General features: G+C 38.8%; 1 long non-coding RNA gene across 1 annotated transcript; it reads right to left on the bottom strand.

The window, feature by feature from the left end:
• LOC124273032 lies at window positions 1-24,509 on the bottom strand. Its single transcript, XR_006897524.1, has 4 exons — window positions 24,335-24,509; window positions 18,583-18,591; window positions 17,683-17,689; window positions 1-11 (listed from the first exon to the last, which is right to left on the bottom strand). It is a non-coding gene; the product is annotated as an uncharacterized LOC124273032 (long non-coding RNA).
• Window positions 24,510-26,136: the final 1,627 nt, after the last annotated feature.

Genomic DNA, 26,136 nt, shown 5'->3' with positions numbered 1-26,136 from the left:
CCTACCAACTTCTAAATGCCTATCAAACATCTAATTACAACATGGTTCTGTGATGGATGACACTGCCATACAACAACATGAGCAAATGGAAACAGTTACCATGAACAGCATTATACATAATATTTTAACAGAAAACTCCATTCTGTCGCATCACATACCAAACTCCTAAGAGAGTAGAAATAGCTTGAATACCACCCCCAAAAATGTCTTACCACGTGAATGATAAGGTGTGCATAAAATGTTAATGCTCTATGGATGAACAATTATAACCAGATCTTCCAAGTACATTGAAGAGCAGAAATTCTGCCTGCTTAGATTCAATTACTTCCTGCAGTAAAGAATCCTGCAAACTCTTGTGTATTTAGGCAACAGTTGTGGTTTAGTATTGTTTTTCATTTACTTTTAGAATATTTCAGCATTATGAGTGAGTGAGTGAGTGAGTGAGTTCAGTTTTACGCCACACTCAGCAATATTCCAGCTATATTGGCGGCGGTCTGTAAATAATCGAGTCTGGACCAGACAATCCAGTGATCAACAGCATGAGCATCAATCTGCGCAAGTGGGAACCGATGACATGTGTCAACCAAGCCAGCGAGCCTGACCACCCGATGCCGTTAGTCGCCTATTACAACAAGCATAGGTTACTGAAGGCGCATTCTCACCCAGACCTTCACGGGTTTCAGCATTATGTCTAATACAAGAGTTTTCAATTTCTATTATACATACAACAACAGTTAGTCAACACTTTGTCCAGAATTGCCACTTCATCCTTTTAGTATTTCAGCTAGATATTTTCAGGGCAGAATTAATCTTAGTGTGAATAAAATCAAGTTCTCAAATCTGTACAGTAGACCCTAATTCAGACCTTACCATCACCGTCTTGGACAAACTGGAAAGTTCAACTTCATATTAGCTTGTGTGGTATCTCATGAAACCCCTGGTGTTGCAGCACATGGACAAAACCACAGATCGGGCCACCTAATAGCAACACTTTGAAACCCCTGGTGTTGCAGCACATGGACATAACCACAGATGGGGCCATATTCCGCAATATTCCAGCTATATTCTACACTCAGCAATATTCCAGCTATATGGTGGCGGTCTGTTAATAATCGAGTGTGGACAAGACAATCCAGTCATCAACAGCATGAGCATTGATCTACGCAATTGGGATACGATGGAACGCGTCATTAACCAATTCAGCAAGCCTGACACCCCGATCCCATTAGTCGCCTCTTACAACAAGCATGGATTACTGAAGATCAATTCCAACCTGGATCTTCACAGGTTTCTAATAGATGATGTTTCTGGCTGAATGATCTTACTTGCACAGCAAATTGCAACATGAGAGGGGGCCGAGCCATCAACATTGAAACAAGGAAGTAGAGGGAATGAAAATTGTTTATGGTTGATCAACTTCTTTATTGTACAATAGCGACATTTCAGTAAAGATACTTATAATGTTTTCATGCTTGTCATTCCTATTTCTCACAACTTCTAGAATGCCTCTCAAACAGTTCAAGGAAGCAGAAAGATAATATCTGATCATGGCACGCCTCTACCATGGCTACTGCTGCACAAGGTGCTGGGGTTGCACACACAAGATCAGGCCTCATGATTGCAGTGTGTACAGGATATTCCTACATGCAACATGATAGATTTAAAGGATATCTGCAAGCTGACAGTTGACGAAACTCAATCATCAGTATGGGAATCATCACAATTGTAAGACAAGGAGAAAGGAGCGTTATCTATCTAACATCTGAATGCTTTGTATGCAGCAGGATTCCAGGCTATGGGATGTTGGACCTCAACAGGTATGCCAACAGGTATACCAACAGGTATCCCAACAGGTGTGCAGTAATGTGATCCCATCAGGTATATAGTAATGTGATCCCATCAGGTATATAGTAATGTGATCCAATCAGGGGTGCAGTAATGTGATCCCATCAGGTATATAGTAATGTGATCCAATCAGGTGTGCAGTAAGGTGATCCCATTAGGTATGTAGTAATGTGATCCCATCAGGTGTGCAGTAAGGTGATCCCATCAGGTATGTAGTAATGTGATCCCATCAGGTGTGTAATAATGTGATCCCATCAGGTATGTAGAAATGTGATCCCATCAGGTGTGCAGTAATGTGATCAAATCAGGTGTGCAGTAATGTGATCCCATCAGGTGTGCAGTAAGGTGATCCAATCAAGTGTGCAGGAAGGTGATCCTATCAGGTGTGCAGTTAGGTGATCCCATCAGGTATGCAGTAATGTGATCCCAACAGGTTTCCAGTAAGGTGATCCCATCAGGTATGTATACTACGTGTATAGTAATGTGATCCCATCAGGTGTGCAGTAAGGTCATCCCATCAGGTATATAGTAATATGATCCCATCAGGTGTGTAATAATGTGATCCCATCAGGTGTGCAGTAATGTGATCCCATCAGGTGTGTAATAATGTGATCCCATCAGGTGTGCAGTAATGTGATCCCATCAGGTGTGCAGTAATGTGATCCCATCAGGTGTTCAGTAATGTGATCCCATAAGGTGTGCAGTAAGGTGATCCCATCAGGTGTGCAGTAAGGTGATCCCATCAGGTATGTAATGATGTGATCCCATCAGGTGTGCAGTAAAGTGATCCCATCAGGTATGTAGTAATATGATCCCATCAGGCATGCAGTAATGTGATTCCGTCAGGTGTGCAGCAATGTGATCCCATCAGGTGTGCAATAATGTGATCCCATCAGGTGTGCAGTAATGTGATCCCAACAGGTATGTAGTAATGTGATCCCATCAGGCTCGCAATAATGTGATCCCATCAGGTGTGAAGTAAAGTGATCCCATCAGGTGTGAAGTAATGTGATCCCCTCAGGCATGCAATAATGTGATCCCAACAAGTATATAGTAAGGTGAACGCAACAGGTGTACTTTAATGTAATCCCATCAGATGTGCAGTAATGTGATCCCATCAGGTGTGCAGTAATGTGATCCCATCAGGTGTGCAGTTAGGTGATCCCATCAGGTATGCAGTAATGTGATCCCAACAGGTTTCCAGTAATGTGATCCCATCAGGTATGTAGTAATGTGATCCCATCAGGTGTGCAGTAATGTGATCCGATCAGGTATATAGTAATGTGATCCCATCAGGTATGTATACTACGTAGTAATGTGATCCCATCAGGTATGTATACTACGTAGTAATGTGATCCCATCAGGTGTGCAGTAAAGTGATCCCATCAGGTATGTAGTAATATGATCCCATCAGGCATGCAGTAATGTGATTCCGTCAGGTGTGCAGCAATGTGATCCCATCAGGTGTGCAATAATGTGATCCCATCAGGTGTGCGGTAATGTGATCCCAACAGGTATGTAGTAATGTGATCCCATCAGGCTCGCAATAATGTGATCCCATCAGGTGTGAAGTAAAGTGATCCCATCAAGTGTGAAGTAATGTGATCCCATAGGCACGCAATAATGTGATCCCATGTATATAGTAAGGTGATCCCATCAGGTATGCAGTAATGTGATCCCATCAGGTGTGCAATAATGTGATCCCATCAGGTGTAGTAATGTGATCCCAACAGGTGTGCAATAATAATGTGATCCCATCAGGTGTGCAGTAATGATCCCATCAGGTGTGAAGTAAAGTGATCCCATCAGGTGTGCAATAATGTGATCCCAGGCAAGTATGATCCCAACAAGGTGAGTCCCATCAGGGTATGCTTTAATGTAATCCCATCAGATGTGCAGTAATGTGATCCCATCAGGTGTGCAGTAATGTGATCCCATCAGATGTGCAGTAATTTGATCCCAACAGGTATGCAATAATGTGATCCCAAATGGTATGCAGTAATGCGATCCCATCACGTGTGTAATAATGTGATCCCATCAGGTGTGCAGTAAGGTGATCCACTCAGGTGTAATAATGTGATCCCATCAGGTGTGTAGTGATGTGATCCCAACAGGTGTGCAGTAAGGTGATCCCATCAGGTGTACAGTAATGTGATCCTATCAGGTGTGCAGTAAGGTGATCCCATCAGATGTGCAGTAATGTGATCCCAACAGGTGTGTAATAATGTGATCCGATCAGGTGTGCAGTAATGTGATCCCATCAGGTGTGAAGTAAAGTGATCCCATCAAGTGTGAAGTAATGTGATCCCCTCAGGCATGCAATAATGTGATCCCAACAAGTATATAGTAAGGGAACGCAACAGGTATACTTTAATGTAATCCCATCAGATGTGCAGTAATGTGATCCCATCAGGTGTGCAGTAATGTGATCCCATCAGATGTGCAGTAATTTGATCCCAACAGGTATGCAATAATGTGATCCCAAATGGTATGCAGTAATGTGATCCCATCACGTGTGTAATAATGTGATCCCATCAGGTGTGCAGTAAGGTGATCCCATCAGGTGTAATAATGTGATCCCATCAGGTGTGTAGTGATGTGATCCCAACAGGTGTGCAGTAAGGTGATCCCATCAGGTGTACAGTAATGTGATCCCATCAGGTGTGCAGTAAGGTGATCCCATCAGATGTGCAGTAATGTGATCCCATCAGGTATGTAGTAATGTGATCCTATCAAGTGTGTAATAATGTGATCCCATCAGGTGTGTAATAATGTGATCCTAACAGGTGTGTAATAATGTGATCCCATCAGGTGTGTAATAATGTGATCCATCAGGTGAGTAATAATGTGATCCCGTCATGTGTGTAGTGATGTGATCCCATCAGGTATGTATTAAGGTGATCCCATCAGGTGTTCAGTAATGTGATCCCATCAGGTGTGTAATATTGTGATCCCATCAGGTGTGTAGTGATGTGATCACATCATGTGTGCAGTAATGTGATCCCATCAGGTATGCAGTAATGTGATCCTATCAGGTATTCAGTAATGTGATCCCATCAGGTGTGCAGTAATGTGATCCCATCAGGTATGCAGTAATGTGATCCTATCAGGTGTGGGGTAATGTGATCCCATCAGGTGTGCAGTAATCTGATCCCATCAGGTATGCAGTAATGTGATCCCATCAGGTGTGCAGTAATGTGATCCCATCAGGTGTGGAGTAATGTGATTCCATGACATATGCAGTAATCTGATCCCATCAGGTATGCAGTATTGTGATCCCATCAGGTGTGCAGTAATCTGATCCCATCAGGTATGCAGTAATGTGATCCCATCAGGTGTGCAGTAATGTGATCCCATCAGGTACACAGGCGGATCCAGAGGGGGGGTGCAGGGGTGCGCACCCCCCCTTTTGTGCTGAAAGTTTGTTAAATGACCATTGAAACTCGGGTGAAAATGAAGTGTGCACCCCTCCTTTTCACAATAGTGTGCACCCCCCCTTTCTCAAAAAGCTGTATCCGCCCCTGAGGTATGCAGTAATGTGATCCCATCAGGTGTGGAGTAATGTGATCCCATCAGGTATGTAGTAATGTGAGAGAGTGAGTATGGTTTTACACCGCTTTTAGCAATATTCCAGCAACATCATGGTGCGGGACACCAGAAATGGGCTTCCCATCAGTAGTGTGACCACAACTTATATACCATAATGTCATCCTAAGATGTATATAGCAAAGGGATCGCCAAGAAGTATGGAGTAATGTGATCTTAACATGTATGCAGTTATGTGCCACGAAAGCAGAAATGTTATCCCAAAACCATCACGAAGCAATAAGACATCAACCGGTATGTAGTTATGTCAAAGGAAGTTTTTTACTTCATATATGTGCATATATAGTGAGCCTGTCAGGCTCTGACAGTTCCTTCTTTAGTGCTGTTAACAGTATGCAAACAAACACACTTCTTTGCTCCGTTTAAAATAATGTCCACAGATTCTTTATTGTATGTGTGTGGGAGACCATATATTGAGTTCAGTAACACCCTGCATTTGAAAACTGATGTACCTTTTAATGTTCACTGTCAAAGATGACCATAGAAAAAGAAACATTTCAAGCAATTCTGGATATGAATATCAGACAATTATTTATACAACCAGACTGACAATATCTTCAAAATATTCTTACCTGTCTTTGGTCTATTACTGCACTCCAATCCTGAACAAGCAGGTGAGAATCAAGTAGATATGCCAAGAGTCCACTTGGCACACGACTATTGGAAAAGAAACAATTTCTCTAGTGGCAATGATCCTTGGTTCACCCAAACAAGATGTCTGACAATGGCTGAAGAATGCACACCAGTCTCCAGTGGTGTCTGTCCATGTTTGCTGAGGGAAATGCAACACTTCGCTATTGTTGCCCTGTAGAGTGGCCGAGGACCTGCGTGTTGCCTGTTGAAGCTCCTTGATGATAGGAAGAGAATGTGGACGGAAGACGGGTTCAATATTGGAGGAAATGTCCCAGTAAACAAGCCTAAACAATAAACAAATTTAGATGAGCAATTTCTTTACTGAGGCAATTAGACCATAGGCCCGGTCCTTGAAGCAGGAAAAAACAGCATCAGTCTATCCTACAAACACAGGCGTAACACTTTTTTATACATTAACCTAAACAATCAATTGTGTTGGGATACATTTTTTTAATAGATATTTTGAAAATAATTGTGTCATGTAAGAAAATAAATGATTTATATTTAAATGATATTTCAAATCTCAACAGGTACACCCGGAATGTGATGCGAGGTAAATATGTGTGTACCTGAGGCTGATAGAATTAGTGTAAGGACTTGGGAGTATGGCTGGCTGGGTGGCAACCTGTCAGGTATCTGTTGGTTCAGGATTGCTAGTCATTGTCCAGCCAGATGTGAACCATACCAGGTTTACATTTCCTTGTACTTAAGTGTTAATTGTGAAAATAATATGGATAACATAAACCTCAGATGCAAACTCCACCAGTGTAATTTATCAAATAACTTGTGGCACAATAATGTTTAATGCATAAAGACCGTGATGGGGGACTAAGGCATAAACAAATACATAGACGGTAACACAACAGCCTGGACTGAGACATTATCAATATCAGTAAAATAATCAAACTTTCTATAAAACATCCACAAGCCACATCAAGTGTATGGTTAAACGATCAAACTTTCTATAAAACATCCACAAGCCACATCAAGTGTACGGTGAAATGATCAAACTTTCTATAAAACATCCACAAGCCACATCAAGTGTACGGTGAAATGATCAAACTTCCTATAAAACATCCACAAGCCACATCAAGTGTATGGTGAAATGATCAAACTTTCTATAAAACATCCACAAGCCACATCAAGTGTATGGTTAAACGATCAAACTTTCTATAAAACATCCACAAGCCACATCAAGTGTACGGTGAAATGATCAAACTTTCTATAAAACATCCACAAGCCACATCAAGTGTACGGTGAAATGATCAAACTTCCTATAAAACATCCACAAGCCACATCAAGTGTATGGTGAAATGATCAAACTTTCTATAAAACATCCACAAGCCACATCAAGTGTATGGTGAAATGATCAAACTTTCTATAAAACATCCACAAGCCACATCAAGTGTATGGTGAAATGATCAAACTTTCTATAAAACATCCACAAGCCACATCAAGTGTATGGTGAAATGATCAAACTTTCTATAAAACATCCACAAGCCATATCAAGTGTATGGTGAAACGATCAAACTTCCTATAAAACATCCACAAGCCACATCAAGTGTATGGTGAAATGATCAAACTTTCTATAAAACATCCACAAGCCACATCAAGTGTATGGTGAAATGATCAAACTTCCTATAAAACATCCACAAGCCACATCAAGTGTATGGTGAAATGATCAAACTTTCTATAAAACATCCACAAGCCATATCAAGTGTATGGTGAAACGATCAAACTTCCTATAAAACATCCACAAGCCACATCAAGTGTATGGTGAAATGATCAAACTTTCTATAAAACATCCACAAGCCATATCAAAGTGTATGGTGAAATGGCATTCTCAATATGGGCATGAAAAGTCAGTACAGGTTGTATTGATCTGTCAGTATGTATTGTGAGTCCAGGTGTCCTCAGCTGGGTATGTAGGGTTTCTCCAGGCTCTCTTTATATGTGTCTATAAAGTAAGTCCAGGTTATCATGATCTGTGTATATATACGGTGAGTACAGGTTATCATGATCTGTGTATATATGGTGAGTCCAGGTTGTCATGATCTGTGTATATCTACGGTGAGTCCAGGTTGTCATGATCTGTGTATATATGGTGAGTCCAGGTTGTCATGATCTGTGTATATACGGTGAGTCCAGGTTGTCTTGATCTGTGTATATATGGTGAGTCCAGGTTGTCATGATCTGTGTATATATGGTGAGTCCAGGTTGTCATGATCTGTGTATATATGGTGAGTTCAGGTTGTCTTGATCTGTGTATATATGGTGAGTCCAGGTTGTCATGATCTGTGTATATATATGGGAGTCCAGGTTGTCATGATCTGTGTATATATGGGGAGTCCAGGTTGTCATGATCTGTGTATATATGGGGAGTCCAGGTTGTCATGATCTGTGTATATATGGGGAGTCCAGGTTGTCATGATCTGTGTATATATGGGGAGTCCAGGTTGTCATGATCTGTGTATATATGGTGAGTCCAGGTTGTCATGATCTGTGTATATATGGGGAGTCCAGGTTGTCATGATCTGTGTATATATATGGTGAGTCCAGGTTGTCATGATCTCTGTGTATATATGGTGAGTCCAGGTTGTCATGATCTGTGTATATATGGTGAGTCCAGGTTGTCATGATCTGTGTATATATGGTGAGTCCAGGTTATCATGATCTGTGTATATATACGGTGAGTACAGGTTATCATGATCTGTGTATATACGGTGAATCCAGGTTATCATGATCTGTATATATATGGTGAGTCCAGGTTGTCTTGATCTGTATATATACTACCCATCAAAAGTTTAGACTCACTAGTGTAAATGTAGCCACTTACTTGTCCACTGTTCTAAACTAGCTTTTTGCAAAATATTCCATACTGTTTAAAGGTACTGTTTAGTTATGAACTGGTGTATTGTAAAACATATTCGTAACATTGAAAAGATTATTGTCATGAGTTCAGTAAATGATTAAAATCTGTGAAAATTGGCGAATTCTTAACAAAACTTTACACCAAAACGAATCTGTTCACATGCACGACATTTGCTCATGCCTTTCGCAATTTGAAGCATCATCCTTGTGCAATTCATCTGCATAAGGTTTTCAGTTGGTTCCCCCAAGTTGGTGGAGAAATTCATCTTCGATGTAACCACATACATATACATAACATATAGTGAGTGCTTTCAGTGAGTCTAAACTTTTGATGGGTAGTATATATGGTGAGTCCAGGTTGTCATGATCTGTGTATATATGTGGAGTCCAGGTTGTCATGATCTGTGTATATATGGGGAGTCCAGGTTGTCATGATCTGTGTATATATGGTGAGTCCAGGTTATCATGATCTGTGTATATATACGGTGAGTACAGGTTATCATGATCTGTGTATATATGGTGAGTCCAGGTTGTCATGATCTGTGTATATATGGTGAGTCCAGGTTGTCATGATCTGTGTATATATGGTGAGTCCAGGTTATCATGATCTGTGTATATATACGGTGAGTCCAGGTTGTCATGATCTGTGTATATACGATGAGTCCAGGTTGTCATGATCTGTGTATATATGGTGAGTCCAGGTTATCATGATCTGTGTATATATACGGTGAGTCCAGGTTATCATGATCTGTGTATATATGGTGAGTTCAGGTTGTCATGATCTGTGTATATACGGTGAGTCCAGGTTGTCATGATCTGTGTATATATGGTGAGTTCAGGTTGTCAGGTTATATATGGTGAGTCCAGATCTGTGTATATATGGTGAGTCCAGGTTGTCATGATCTGTGTATATATATGGTGAGTCCAGGTTGTCATGATCTGTGTATATATGGTGAGTTCAGGTTGTCATGATCTGTGTATATATGGTGAGTCCAGGTTGTCATGATCTGTGTATATATGGTGAGTCCAGGTTATCATGATCTGTGTATATATAATGATCTGTGAGTACAGGTTATCATGATCTGTGTATATATGGTGAGTTCAGGTTGTCATGATCTGTGTATATATACGGTGAGTACAGGTTGTCATGATCTGTGTATATATGGTGAGTTCAGGTTGTCATGATCTGTGTATATATGGTGAGTCCAGGTTGTCATGATCTGTGTGTATATATGGTGAGTCCAGGTTGTCATGATCTGTGCATGAGTCCAGGTGTGTCTGTGTATATGGTGAGTCCAGGTTGTCATGATCTGTGTATATATGGGAGTCCAGGTTGTCATGATCTGTGTATACATGCTGAATCCAGGTTGTCATGATCTGTGTATATATGGTGAGTCCAGGTTGTCATGATCTGTGTATATATAAAAGTTTAGACTCACTAGTGTGTAGCCACTTACTTGTCAGGTTGTCATGATCTGTGTATATACGGTGGTGTAGTCCAGAAAAGATTGTCATGATCTGTGTATATACGGGGAGTCCAGGTTGTCATGATCTGTGTATATATGGGGAGTCCAGGTTGTCATGATCTGTGTATATATGGGGAGTCCAGGTTGTCATGATCTGTGTATATATGGGGAGTCCAGGTTGTCATGATCTGTGTATATATGGGGAGTCCAGGTTGTCATGATCTGTGTATATATGGGGAGTCCAGGTTGTCTTGATCTGTATATATATGGTGAGTCCAGGTTGTCATGATCTGTGTATATATGGTGAGTCCAGGTTGTCATGATCTGTGTATATATGGTGAGTCCAGGTTGTCTTGATCTGTGTATAAACGGTGAGTTCAGGTTGTCTTGATCTGTGTATATATGGTGAGTCCAGGTTGTCATGATCTGTGTATACATGGTGAGTGTGTGTGTGTATTTTTCGGTTACCGGAAACAGACATGTATTTTTTTGGGCCTGAGTTCAGGTTGTCATGATCTGTATATATATATATGGTGGATTCAGGTTGATCGGTTGTGGTCGGAAGCAGGAGAAGTCAATGACAAAATACAAAGACATGTTAGACACGCTCAGCATTGTTGGCTCACAGCAGGAGCCACTCGTAACCCATACCAGTACCTTCATGGTAGAAAGTTGGGCAGGGTTTGTTTATTCTACATGGTGACAATTATTTAGATAGTAGATATCATCCGTTTAGAATTTTGAGGGAACATTTAACATGTAAGAAAGCTGTCCCAATCTGGTGGGCTGCTGAGAAATTCAAACAACAGATTCAAACTCTACCTGGTGAACCCCAAGAGATTCATGGTGAAAAACGAAAAATGCTAGATATTCAAAACGTGATTGGGAAACCGAAAAGGAACAAATATATAAGACGTTACCTAGTTACACTTTTAACTGTAGAAATTGTGGGAACTAACATAGGCTTACAAAATGCCCAGCTTTTGGAAAGACTTGTCAGAAGAATCAATAAAATCAGCTAAATTTCAAGAACTCTGTACATCCAAAAAGGTGTTAGGGATTGAGGTCATTAACATTGAACCAAATAGCTCAGAAAAAGAAGAAATCAACATATTAGGGACTGTCCAGACAGACATGGAAACATGTAAAGATGGTTGATATGCCACTTTACCAATTTAAAAGTGAGTGACATTAGATTCAAAATTCATACAAGATCACAAGCCAATATCATCACTTTACATGCTTTAAAAAATAGCAAGGATATCAAGACATATCTGTAAAGAAGGACAAAACAGCTGTTTTTGACAAGTTATAGTATGACCAGAAATTATTGAGAATTTTAGGAATATGTTTAATTGGATTTCTAGTATAAACAACCTTGACCAGCTATCAAGTGCTTGGTTTCATTCAAGAGAGACAACTCCGTTTATCCTTTCTCATTAGTTTGTGAAGAGTTATCTCCCTTTGTTTACTTGCTAGCAGACGACATTTTCAGTGATCCTCAGTATGGATAATTTAGAGAAGAGGAGGTTGATTTTAGAGTATTATAACAAGGACATCAGATCAGCTAAAGTGATTTCAAGTAGAACAGGCATCCCTTTGTCCACCGTTTATAGTGTTTTGAAAAATATTGCAAATGGATATGGCATTGAGCACCAGGGAGGCGCAGATAGACCCAGAAAATTGACTGTCGGTGACAGGAGGCGGCTTGGTATTCTTGTTTTACAAACAAACAAAGGAGTTTAGAAACCTTAAGGCTAGATATGATTGATAGAGGAACTGTGGCTGTCTGTAAGGAGACAATTAGAACTGAGCTGCATGCAATGGGTTGGCAGAAAAGTCGAGGAATTCCATCACCAATCATGAAACCTGAACAAAAGGAGCGGAGGTTGAACTGGTGCTTACAGCATAGAAATTTTAAATGGGACAATGTGATTTTCTCAGATGAAAGTCCTGTGTGGCTGTTTCCTAATACACTGAAATTCTGGACCAAACAAACTGAAAAACCTTTGTATCAGCGTCCAAAGTACAGTCCGATATTTAACATGTGGGGTGGCATACCTGTGTTAGGGGAAAACGCTCCTCTGTGTATTTGAAGGGAATATGAACAGTGAGTGGTACACAGATATTCTCGAGGGGCATTTACTTCCATCTGCTCACGTGTTCTATGGAAATGTTTGGATTTTCAAGCAGGACAACGACCCAAAACATCGTTCAAAGCATTCACAGGCCTGGTTTCAGACCCAAAATATGACATTATTAGATTGGCCAAGCTATAGCCCTGACCTAAATCCAATAGCAAATGTTTGGGGACTTATGAAGGAAAGTGTCAATAAGAAAAATCTGACAAATATTGCTGAAATGAAAGAAGAGGTGGTCCGGACAGCATGGACCGCGACTTTCTTACTTCTTTGATCAGTAGTATGCCCCGCATTGAAGCCTGCATTGCTGCCCATGGTGACTTGACAAAATACTAACAGTTCACCTGTCTTTGTATCTGGAGTTATGTTCTGCTAATATTCACATTTAATACGTGAGTAATGAGTGAAAAAAAAAAATTACAATCTTTAAATTCTCAATAATTTCTGGTTGTACTGTACAATAATGAAGGAAAGTTCCTAAATCCTTGTGTAGGAAAGTGCCCTTTACCATACAAGAACAAAGATTTGACATTCCAGGAAGCAAGAACAAGACATGTTCATGTTACAATTAGTGACAGCACATCAGTCGACTGCAGTCTGAACAAAGCAGGGTCTTACATGGGCCTCCAGGTGGCACCCTGGAGTGAGTGAGTGAGTGAGTATGGTTTTACACCGCTTTTAGCAATATTCAAGCAACATCACAGCAGGGGACACCAGAAATGGGCTTTACACATTGTACCCATGTGGGGAATCGAACCCGGGGATTTGGTGTGACGAGCGAATGCTTTAACCACTAGGATACCCCACCGCCCCGGCACCCAGGAGACCCAAGTAACTAATGAGAAGGGTGGTTTCACGTGACGGTCCTGAAAAGTGTTCAAATGGAGTATTGCATCCGTTTAAAATGTTCAGATAACTACTTCAAAATCTGGAACAAAACAATGATCATGTGGACAGTGGTGTTGATTCATGGATGAAGGTTGTCAAACTTTTGTAATTACCAACATATACCTTTTCTACCTCTTTATTTATGTTTGCATAAGATAAGTGCATAAGTGTGCTTTGGAATAGTCTATGTTACATGTAAATGGTATAGACGTGTTACACTTTGCTGGTATGTAAACAGTATGGATGTGTTACACTTTGCTGGTATGTAAACAGTATGGATGTGTTACACTTTGCTGGTATGTAAACAGTATAGACATGTTACACTTTGCTGGTATGTAAACAGTATAGATGTGTTACACTTTGCTGGTATGTAAACAGTATAGACGTGTTACACTTTGCTGGTATGTAAACAGTATGGATGTGTTACACTTTGCTGGTATGTAAACAGTATAGACGTGTTTCACTTTGCTGGTATGTAAACAGTATAGATGTGTTACACTTTGATGGTATGTAAACAGTATAGACATGTTACACTTTGCTGGTATGTAAACAGTATGGATGTGTTACACTTTGCTGGTATGTAAACAGTATGAATGTGTTACACTTTGCTGGTATGTAAACAGCATGGACGTGTTACACTTTGCTGGTATGTAAACAGTATGAATGTGTTACACTTTGCTGGTATGTAAACAGTATAGATGTGTTACACTTTGATGGTATGTAAACAGTATGGATGTGTTACACTTTGCTGGTATGTAAACAGTATAGACGTGTTACACTTTGCTGGTATGTAAACAGTATAGATGTGTTACACTTTGCTGGTATGTAAACAGTATAGATGCGTGTTTCACTTTGCTGGTATGTAAACAGTATAGATGTGTTACACTTTGATGGTATGTAAACAGTATAGACATGTTACACTTTGCTGGTATGTAAACAGTATGGATGTGTTACACTTTGCTGGTATGTAAACAGTATATGTGTTACACTTTGCTTGTATGTAAACAGTATAGATGTGTTACACTTTGCTGGTATGTAAACAGTATGGATGTGTTACACTTTGATGGTATGTAAACAGTATAGATGTGTTACACTTTGCTGGTATGTAAACAGTATAGATGTGTTACACTTTGCTGGTATGTAAACAGTATATGTGTTACACTTTGCTTTGTATGTAAACAGTATAGATGTGTTACACTTTGCTGGTATGTAAACAGTATAGATGTGTTACACTTTGCTGGTATGTAAACAGTATAGATGTGTTACACTTTGCTGGTATGTAAACAGTATAGATGTGTTACACTTTGCTGGTATGTAAACAGTATAGATGTGTTACACTTTGCTGGTATGTAAACAGTATAGACGTGTTACACTTTGCTGGTATGTAAACAGTATAGATGTGTTACACTTGCTGGTATGTAAACAGTATAGATGTGTTACACTTTGATGGTATGTAAACAGTATGGATGTGTTACACTTTGCTGGTATGTAAACAGTATGGATGTGTTACACTTTGCTGGTATGTAAACAGTATAGATGTGTTACACTTTGCTGGTATGTAAACAGTATATGTGTTACACTTTGCTGGTATGTAAACAGTATAGATGTGTTACACTTTGCTGGTATGTAAACAGTATGGATGTGTTACACTTTGATGGTATGTAAACAGTACGGATGTGTTACACTTTGCTGGTATGTAAACAGTATAGACGTGTTACACTTTGCTGGTATGTAAACAGTATAGATGTGTTACACTTTGCTGGTATGTAAACAGTATATGTGTTACACTTTGCTTGTATGTAAACAGTATAGATGTGTTACACTTTGCTGGTATGTAAACAGTATAGATGTGTTACACTTTGCTGGTATGTAAACAGTATAGATGTGTTACACTTTGCTGGTATGTAAACAGTATAGATGTGTTACACTTTGCTGGTATGTAAACAGTATAGATGTGTTACACTTTGCTGGTATGTAAACAGTATAGATGTGTTACACTTTGATGGTATGTAAACAGTATGGATGTGTTACACTTTGCTGGTATGTAAACAGTATGGACGTGTTACACTTTGCTGGTATGTAAACAGTATGGATGTGTTACACTTTGCTGGTATGTAAACAGTATGGATGTGTTACACTTTGCTGGTATGTAAACAGTATGGATGTGTTACACTTTGCTGGTATGTATATAGCATGGACGTGTTACACTTTGCTGGTATGTAAACAGTATGGATGTGTTATACTTTCCTGGTATGTAAATAGCATGGACGTGTTACACTTTGCTGGTATGTAAACAGTATGGATGTGTAACACTTTGCTGGTATGTAAACAGTATAGATGTGTTACACTTTGCTGGTATGTAAACAGTATAGATGTGTTACACTTTGCTGGTATGTATACAGTATATGTGTTACACTTTGCTTGTATGTAAACAGTATAGATGTGTTACAACTTGCTGGTATGTAAACAGTATGAATGTGTTACACTTTGCTGGTATGTAAACAGTATAGATGTGTTACACTTTGCTTGTATGTAAATAGCATGGACGTGTTACACTTTGCTGGTATGTAAACAGTATGGATGTGTTACACTTTGATGGTATGTAAACAGTATATGTGTTACACTTTGCTGGTAATAATTTTGCAAACAGTATGGTTGTGTTACACTTTGCTGGTAGGTAAACAGCATGGACGTGTTACACTTTGCTGGTATGTAAACAGTATGAATGTGTTACACTTTGCTGGTATGTAAACAGTATAGATGTGTTACACTTTGATGGTATGTAAACAGTATGGCCCAGCTGAAAGGCACCATGGTTGACCATGGTCAACCATGAGCTTACCACGGTAAACCATGGTATTACCATGGTTTACCATGCTAAACCGCGGGTCACTAACATTTCTCCCCATGGTAGACCATGGTAGACCATGGTCACCATGGTGTACCACAGCAGACCATGGTCATTATAGACCATGGTCACCAGAAACCATGGTAGACCATGGTCACCAACATTTCTCCCCATGGTATACCATGGTATACCATGGTGACCATGGTATACCACAGCAGACCATGGTCATTCTACACCATGGTCACCAGAAACCAGGGTAGACCATGGTCATCTTAAACAAAACTATGGTAGACCATGGTGTTGTTCTCATACAGTGTAATGGTTGACCATGGTCATCACAGACAAATCTATGGTAGACCATGGTCATGACAGACCAATTTTACATTTCAAACTGTGATAAATAAAAAAATTAAAATTGAAATCCTGACTGTTTCATGACATTGTGTTTCATTTATGAATAACAAAATAGCGGGAGCATTCAATGAAGTGTTACACAGGCATTATACTAATAGCATTTTTACAAAGGACGTGTGTAAAACATCTCAGATGTTTTTACGTCTGTGTGCATTAAACAACTAAAATTGAACACTTCACTCGGTGAGAGACAAGTAAAAATGAAGTGTGTTTTAATGAAAAATACAAGAACACAATGTCATAAAAAACAATTATCAACGGGAACAGTTCACGTAATTTAACTTTCTCATTGTTGCTACAGAAACACACACACAAATATAAGGAACAAAGGACGTCTTATACACTTGAAAATCAAAACAAAATTAACCCTCCGTACATTTGAAAATAAAATAATTTTGCCCGCCCCTTTGCTAAAGTTGTCCATTAAACTGTGTAAACCCCGTCTCTCGTGGTCTTACTAGTTTTTTGTGCCTGGTTGCCTTTAGTTGTTGTTTTTTAAAAAAAATACAGCAACAACAAAAACAATGCACGACAGAAGGCGAAACAATATTCTGTGCCTAACACGATCCGTTTTAGAAACATAGACAGTTCTGCGTAAAACTTACCTTCTGTCAATAACAGCGTAACCAATTAGTGCTGGAAGATTTTTAATTCTCTTTCTTTTTCATATTTACTCCATAAAATAAAATTTGAAATTACAATGTCAAAATCGTCTCATTTCATTGAATTTCTCCCGTGAGTGATCACGATCGGCAAACGTGCCTAAAACTTGTTATAAGTACGTCTTTCGCAATGTTAATGGTGAAGCTCCCGATTTTAGAACACATTTCACTGTCACTTCCTGTTCAGCACGTGCAATATGACCCGGAAGAGATTACATCAAAGTAGATTAATGAAATTTAAATTATTGCCGGGGATATGTGCAAAAAACTATTCTTCCACGTTATGACCGACGAAGGAACGTGTGCACTGAATATCTTTTTTTGCGATTCCCGCCGTTGACAATATTATTGTTTATGAATTCTAATTTTGATGTTGATGCCTTGATATTGTAATTCTTGCCTTTATTTGTTAATAAGATGAGAAATTATCCACTGTTGACTACGTAGTGTTGTTATGAAGTACCTCGATCGCGTGATTGCAAACACGGCCACGCCCTTCGTGCTTACGTAATCTTATTGCGACTTCAAGAACGGATAGCACTAATCATACAGCCTTTTACATACATGGTTACGATACATCCCTGGTCGTACTAATTAATTTTTCTTTTCTAAAAAATATGTTTCAACTTCCAACTCGCACCATTCCGGGACAAGCCGAATGGAGATAGTACGATACGGAGACACGCGACCGTTTCCCGCGCACGACCGATGCCATAGCTGCTACTTGTCACGTAGTCATTTGTGAGCGCGCAAAACCAGTGATAGGCGCGAAACACAACTTTGTCAACACTGGCAATAGACTACAACGATCCAAGCGAAGAATATCCCTAATATATTAGCAATGACGGATTTCGAGGATAATCCAGCGATGGATATGTCAAGAACTCATGATAAAGGAATAGACTAGATTTAGTGCCGATGGATACATCTCAAGTTGAATTCCAGTGGACATAAGCATGAGCGGTAAGTAAATAACAGCAATATTGAAATTATTTTGAGTGCAGATATATTGAAATTGTTTTGATAAATTGGAATACGCACATACGAACGTATGTGACGTGGTAAGCAACAGTTTTTGAGGAGAATGACGGAAAGACGATAAAAGATATAGCAGTGTTCATTTTATAAACAATGTACTTCCCTCAAACGGAAAGTCAGTGTTAATTTGGGTTTTGTGCAATATGTTCTACATATCTATGTTAACACACGACCAATATCTAACGGTACTTTTTAAAAAAACAAAACCGTTATGACTTTTTTTAGTTAAGTTATCAGTGATCGAATGGTGTCAAAGTTCACGGGGCTTGTAGAGGTCAGCCTGAAAGATTCAGTTTGTTTGCTTAGATTACACAGACAGCAAAATAAATTCAAAGGGTCATAAAAAGGGAGATAATTGCTACAGGCATGTTTATGGATATTTCATTTTCTTTTCTATCGTATTTGTATTCAGTTTTGGAATAACTACTGACTGTAAACCAAAAATGACTGTGCCAAAACGTTTAGCTATTCACTTAACGTGGAAATAGATTCACTTACAGTAAGATACGTTTTTCTATGTTATGATATGTTGATTATTATAAATAATGGGGAATGTAAACATTTCAGAATATTATATTTGGTCATGAATGTAGACTAGTGATTTAGAAGCCAATTTGGTGTTTTAATTTCTAATACATGTTGTGTTACTTGGCATAGACTCTTCATATTACAAAAATATTTTAAAGTCATCTGCCATCAGTGTAAAGAAATTATTTTGAACAATATAATTAGAGTCTGGTGAAAAATATTTGCAATATGTTAAAAATACATAACATTTTGAGCAACTGTAAATATATATTTAAAAAACAACAACAACGCTTGTTTGATATTTGCTTAAGACTGTTTGAAATAGAATGATTGTGATTAAATGTTGGTGTGTTTTTCAGATTTCCACTGGACGATTCTGAAGAAATGGTCCTAATGTTGAAACACTGAAGATAAAGTTCTACAAGATGAGTTTATTCCTGTGCCGGAGCGTTTGCTCATCACACTGAAGACTTGGGTTCGATTCCTCGCATGGGTACAATGTGTGTAGCCCCTTAGGTGTCCCTCGGTGTGATATTGCTGGAACATTGCTAAAAGTGGTGTAAAACTAAACTCACTCACTCAATATCCCTGAACCAATGTGGACATTTTCGGGATGTCACCACTGCTCTTCCGGGGGTTCTTCAGACTTGTGTATATCCTGTTTCTTCTGAGAGAAATTGTGATGCCCCTTGTACAACTTCCAGGTAGATGATTTTGGGCCCTGTTGTAATTTCTCTGTTGGTTGTGACTCTCATTTATTATGTCTACTTCTAAACCATATAGACTAAAGTGATTACTCTTTCTGAAATTGTATATTACTGCATGAAATGGTGTTCTGAATTGGTTAATTTTCCTGGATATAGACTGACATCCAAGCTGCCCTAAAGATGTTTTAGAATAAAATAATAGATAAGAATATCCTCTGAAAATGATGAACATGTCCACATGCCATTTGTCCCTAGCAGCATTACTGGATATGTAATTCTAGTTTGCTTTAGACTTGTACTTTGTTGCACAGAATATCCCTCAATCCCTGCGAGTTTCCCAACAACTGTCCCTCAAGTTGTCTTTCATTTAAATCTGTCAGTGTCAGCAATAAAATGTGTCTTTATAATTTGAACAGTTTGTTTTCAGTGCATGAATTTGTTTAATGTTAATTCTTCAATACCCAATATTCTAATTGATCTCTATGCCATGGTGTATGTGACTACAATGTATATATTGTGGTATGGCGCGGTTGGTTTCTTACCATAGTCTAAATAATGGTATTCTAATGTGCCATCTACCGAACAGGGTATACTGACCATGGTCTCAGTTTTTCAGTAGTACACCATGGTACATATTCCATGGTCTCTTTACCATGGTAATCCATGGTATACCATGGTTGACCATGGTACACCATGGTCTCTTTTACCATGGTAGACCATGGTCTTATCTTACCATGGTAAACTGTGGTGCCATTTACATCGCGACGTGGTTAAACCATGATAGACCATGGTCTTTTTACCATGGTAGACCATGGTATACCATGGTCTCTTTTGACCATGGTACACCATGGTCTTTTTTCACCATGGTAGACCATGGTCTCTTTGACCATGGTAAACTGTGGTGCCATTTACCGGATGTGGTAAGCCATGATACACCATGGTCAACCATGGTCTGTGAACCATGGTCTACCATGGTATACCATGGTCTTTTCCTGCTCATTTCAGCTGGGGATGTGTTACACTTTGCTGGTATGTAAACAGTATGGATGTGTTACACTTTGATGGTATGTAAACAGTATAGATGTGTTACACTTTGCTGGTATGTAAACAGTATAGATGTGTTACACTTTGCTGGTATGTAAACAGTATAGATGTGTTACACTTTGCTGGTATGTAAACAGTATAGACGTGTTACACCTTGCTGGTATGTAAACAGCATGGACGTGTTACACATGCTGGTATGTAAACAGTATAGATGTGTTACACTTTGCTGGTATGTAAACAGTATAGATGTGTTACACTTTGCTGGTATGTAAACAGTATAGATGTGTTACACTTTGCTGGTATGTAAACAGTATAGATGTGTTACACTTTGCTGGTATGTAAACAGTATAGATGTGTTACACTTTGCTGGTATGTAAACAGTATATGTGTTACACTTTGCTGGTATGTAAACAGTATAGATGTGTTACAACTTGCTGGTATGTAAACAGTATGAATGTGTTACACCTTGCTGGTATGTAAACAGTATAGATGTGTTACACTTTGATGGTATGTAAACAGTATAGATGTGTTACACTTTGATGGTATGTAAACAGTATAGATGTGTTACACTTTGCTTGTATGTAAACAGTATAGTTGTGTTACACTTTGCTGGTATGTAAACAGTATAGATGTGTTACACTTTGCTGGTATGTAAACAGTATAGATGTGTTACACTTTGCTGGTATGTAAACAGTAGTAAGTCGACATGGATGGCAACACTTGCTGGTAGATACCCGGATGTTTACACTTTGCTATGTAAACAGTATATGTAAACACTTTGCTGGTATGTAAACGTTGTTACACTTTGCTGGTATGTAAACAGTATAGATGTGTTACACTTTGCTGGTATGTAAACAGTTACACTTTGTATATACTCTGTTTTGTGTTTGTATAACATCTGAAATCTGTCACACAGGTTTTACATTAACTGTTTCTGTTACTAGATAAATAATATTCTATAACTTGTTACACATTTACCATATGAATATAATTTGTAATGGTTTGTTTGAGTGGCATTCTAGAAGTTGGTGGTATAGGGATGACAAGACTTTCAACTTCTTTATTTTGACAATGGCGACGTTTTGGTATACTGAAACATCGCCATTGTCAAAATAAAGAAGTCATCCCCAATTTGTAATGGGCTCACAATCTTGTTACACTTAAAGGTCACATGCAACCAAAAAAATCAAACATAATTAAAACACAATTATCACTTATTCATGACATATAATATACATTGCTGGTTATGAAAAAACATATAAACAAAATTATAAGCATACAATCGCAAATCAAAAGTGCAATATTGTGTACTTGGGTTTACTTCCAAAGAAACGAAGCAGCATGGATACCGAACCCTGAGTCAGAGCGGGTGGGTGTGCACTCAAGTGTAATGGCTGGTTTATTTGCAGATGCCCTCACGGCTCATTGTGTGTGTATATATAGAGATGTTGGGTTTTGTAAATACATGCTCATTATTTGTGTATAACATTTTGCAATCAACAGACATCATAACATGTCCTGTGTACAAGTATCACACCTGCCTGTCTGTGTAATTACATAATGTGACAGAGACCGAACTCGGGCCATAAATCAATGCATTTTGTTTATGGTGTATAGCCTGATTGGTGTTAAGTTCAAATTGCATGTGGTCAGTGATCGCAGTTGTGTATTGAATATGGTCATTAGCAGACAGGCAGGCAGACACAAAGGTGTCAATAAAACAGACATTGAGTTTTGTCTGTGACAACGACATATCTATATCACAGTTAGAAATTCTGTCAACGCTAAATAATGACATTGCTTTTAAGTATCGAACTGAGAAAGTGACTCGGTAAGAAGAACGTGTGGTGAAATAGACAAATGAAATTATATAAACAGTTAATCTACTGTCATAACATATAAAAAGCTCGCGCCTGTGAAATATAAACAAAAAAAAGCTCACACCAAAGCCTTCACCGAGTATTCACCGGACAACCCAGCTTCCAAGCTGCGCGAACCTATTTCACTGCGCACGTGCTATGAGCACAGCCCAGCTGTTGAAACCACTTGAATTCCCCCAAGAGCTGGGGGAAAATTAGTGAATCGTTTGAACTACAATTTCGCACGTTTTTTTTATTGCGTTATTTTTCAACTCTATAAGTTGAATTTGCATTTTTGATGATTTGTTTCGGTAAGTCAATACGGAAAGGTATCAGAATCTGCAAAGATATGTTTTACGTTGCATGTGACCTTTAACGATCAGGGTTAGAATTCATCTTCAGCAACCCATGCTTCTCATAAGAGGCAACTAAAGGGATCGGGTGGTCAGGCTCCCTGACTTGGTTGACACATGTCATTGTATCCCAATTGCGTAGATTGATGCTCATACTGTTGATCACTGAATTGTGTGGTGCAGACTCAATTATTTACAGATTGCTGCCGTATAGCTGGAATATTGCTGAGTGCGGTGTAATACTACATTCACTCACTCACTCATGTTACATGTAACTCATTTATCAATATGTATTGTGATTTTAACTTGGCAATATTGATTGTGACCTTACAGTGTATTGTACTGGTAAGAGTAAAACCTAGAAGTCTATTTAAATCTACCAGTATGTACTGTTGTCACATTGAGGATTGCATTATTTGTAATGTCTCATAAGATCTATATTATGTTTATCAGACCACATTTTAAATGTACCTGAGAGGTTTGGGATGGGTGTAATTCTGAACAGTCATTGAGACTAGAACAACTACATCTGGAAGCAGCCTGTATTGTCACTGGTTTACTAAAATATACACCACTTAAATATCTCTATTTTGAAACTTGGTGAGAAAAATTATCAGTACGTAGGAAAAGAAGAAAGTTAACATTATATTATAAAATGAAATGTGGTAATGCACCTTATGTGATAGATTTACTTCCTCAGACTGTTCGTGACACAATACGTGACGCTTGTCTATTGTCTCTATTATGTCTTGCCCCAGCCCCAGGCCCCTTATTTTCAATAGCAGGGTGTTTTGTGAGTCAGCTATCATTTTCACTTCAGTCTGTCTGGTCACTGGTCATAGCTCACAACAGCTTATAACAGGTTAGTATATATTTGGATTGTATATTGTATGCCTTCATGTTTAGTGTGTATGTATTATTTCTTAGCTTCCTTTAAAGCATGTATCATGTTATGTGTGGTAAATATAAACCAAATTAACTATTTGTAATATGTAGCATAACTAGGTGTTAGCAATACTTTACATATGTAAGTTTATTGTAGGTAATCCTAAATAACATTTCCCACGAGGATGTTACCTAACTTATAAATTATTGTGTAGGTAAACATAATGTGTACATCTATTCCTATAAACTAATGCACCTAACTTTGCATGTATGAATGAATGTATGTGTGATGAGACGAGTTATTGGAACAGATGTTTTATGTACAGTAGAGTGATAATATACAGATGTAGTACGTTACAAAGTATTGATTATGGATGTTTATGTTCAGGTGTGGCAAACATATTTCCTGATGTTTGTGACGTCAAAGGGGCACAGTGCCATACACTCGGTGAGGGTTCTTTCTTATTATATTGTAAATAATTATGTTATGTATTTGTATGATGCTACACGTGTATGTTGAAATATAAACATTATATACATATATACACACACGTCTGCTCTGTGACCTGGTTAATCATTAATGATTGTATTGCTTATATATGATCGTAGTACTTATTGCTAAGCCTCACATGTATTGGCCCATGAAGTATTGTAGCGTATTTTGATACAATGTATTTATTTTTTACAGGGCCTTCTTCAGTTATTATTGCCATTAAACTGACATCTACAGCAACTATTTGCCTGTGTGGTATATACCACGTATACCACTCATGTTTAAGTGTTGCCTATATAACGAAAACAGAGCAAAACTGTTGAACCTTTTAAAATTACAAGTACATGATGATGCTTTAAATTTAGATTTATTTTGAAATGGCAGCAAGAACGGAGCACCTTTAGAATACAGCACCACAACTTCTCGTGAGGACGATCTCTGCTGTAGGTCACGTGTCATTAAGACAAGCAACCAGTTTTTGAGAACCCGTCGGACGCGAACCCGCGACCTTCGGATTGTTAGCTCGACAGCTAACCAACTGAGCTACATCCACACTGTTGCACAATGTGCAAATTTTTCGAGTCATTCCTGTGACATCACGGAAATGAACGGAAAGAGTCGAATAGGTCACGGACAATTACGAAGGTTACGGGTAGACTTGGTGTGTCGTGATTTTAATCTACGGGCAATTGCCGAATGGATCCGATGCCATTTGGCACACTCGTCCCATTCCATAATCTACAAGATAACGTGTGGCATGGAATGAGCCGATATGCCTCAAACTGAAAAGGGTTGTTGACGTCAGGCGTCAGACGTTGATTTCACAGTGCATGCATGAATGACGCGCTTTTATATAAATTGGTGATTTTGTGACAAAAAACTGATGTAGGGAACACTGTAAGGATAATGTGGATCGCAATAAGGAACGAGGGAGACATGAGCATGTGTAGTGACGGCACGAGGGTGAGTTAGCCTTCGAATCATTACTATACAAAATTTATGTTGTGTGTGAAAGAGGCTTGAGTGCAAATTCCAGGCCAATTTCCATTAGCCCAAAATTTCTACATTAACCCATTTTTAATGTACTTTCAACGTTTTTGGTTTCCCGTTTTAGTGTGAAAAAAAAGCATTAAAATGCAAAAAGGAAAAACAACAAATGGTACTCACGTATTACACCGGACATGTACCTACTATATTGGATTAGGTCCCTAACCCTAACCCTAAACCCTAACCCTTACCCCTTGAAATAATCCTAATAAATAGAATGCATTGACCGAACCATCGGACATGTACCTACTATATTGCATTAGGTCCCCAACCCCAACCCCAATCCTTACCCTAAGCCCTAGCCCCTAGCCCTAGCCCTAGCCCTAGCCCTAGCCCTAGCCCTAACCCTAATCCCTTGAATTAATCCTAATAAATAGAATGCATTGACCGAACCGGCACAAACACGACTGACGTGTCTAGTGTAATGCATTATTACCGCTTCGAAAAATAAAATACTAATAAAACACTTTTCTATGTAATGGTGCAAATTACTGAATGACAAAAATGTATATGTAAATTTTAAAAATTACAAAATACAAAATACACAAAACATAACACCTCAGCAAAATATTGTGTATCCGCCGGTATACAACTACTGGAAACTCTCAACATCGTTGGGCTTCTGCAATGACATAGCTCGTAGAGATGGAACACCAGTGAGCGGAGCTTATACGCTCTCGCTGAGCCAGACAACCGTTTTGCCATGCAGGCATCATAGGGCATGGTTTCGAGAACATGCTTTCGAACAAAATCACATTACATTCCGTAAAAGGGTATTATGACGTATTTTTAAAGTTTTTGGTGCTGT

Source organism: Haliotis rubra, unplaced genomic scaffold (genome assembly GCF_003918875.1).
Source record: "Haliotis rubra isolate DU_JTF1 unplaced genomic scaffold, ASM391887v1 Scf1753, whole genome shotgun sequence".
In the NCBI taxonomy this organism is placed as follows: Eukaryota; Metazoa; Mollusca; class Gastropoda; order Lepetellida; family Haliotidae; genus Haliotis; species Haliotis rubra.
This window is presented reverse-complemented; position numbering and strand designations above follow the sequence as displayed.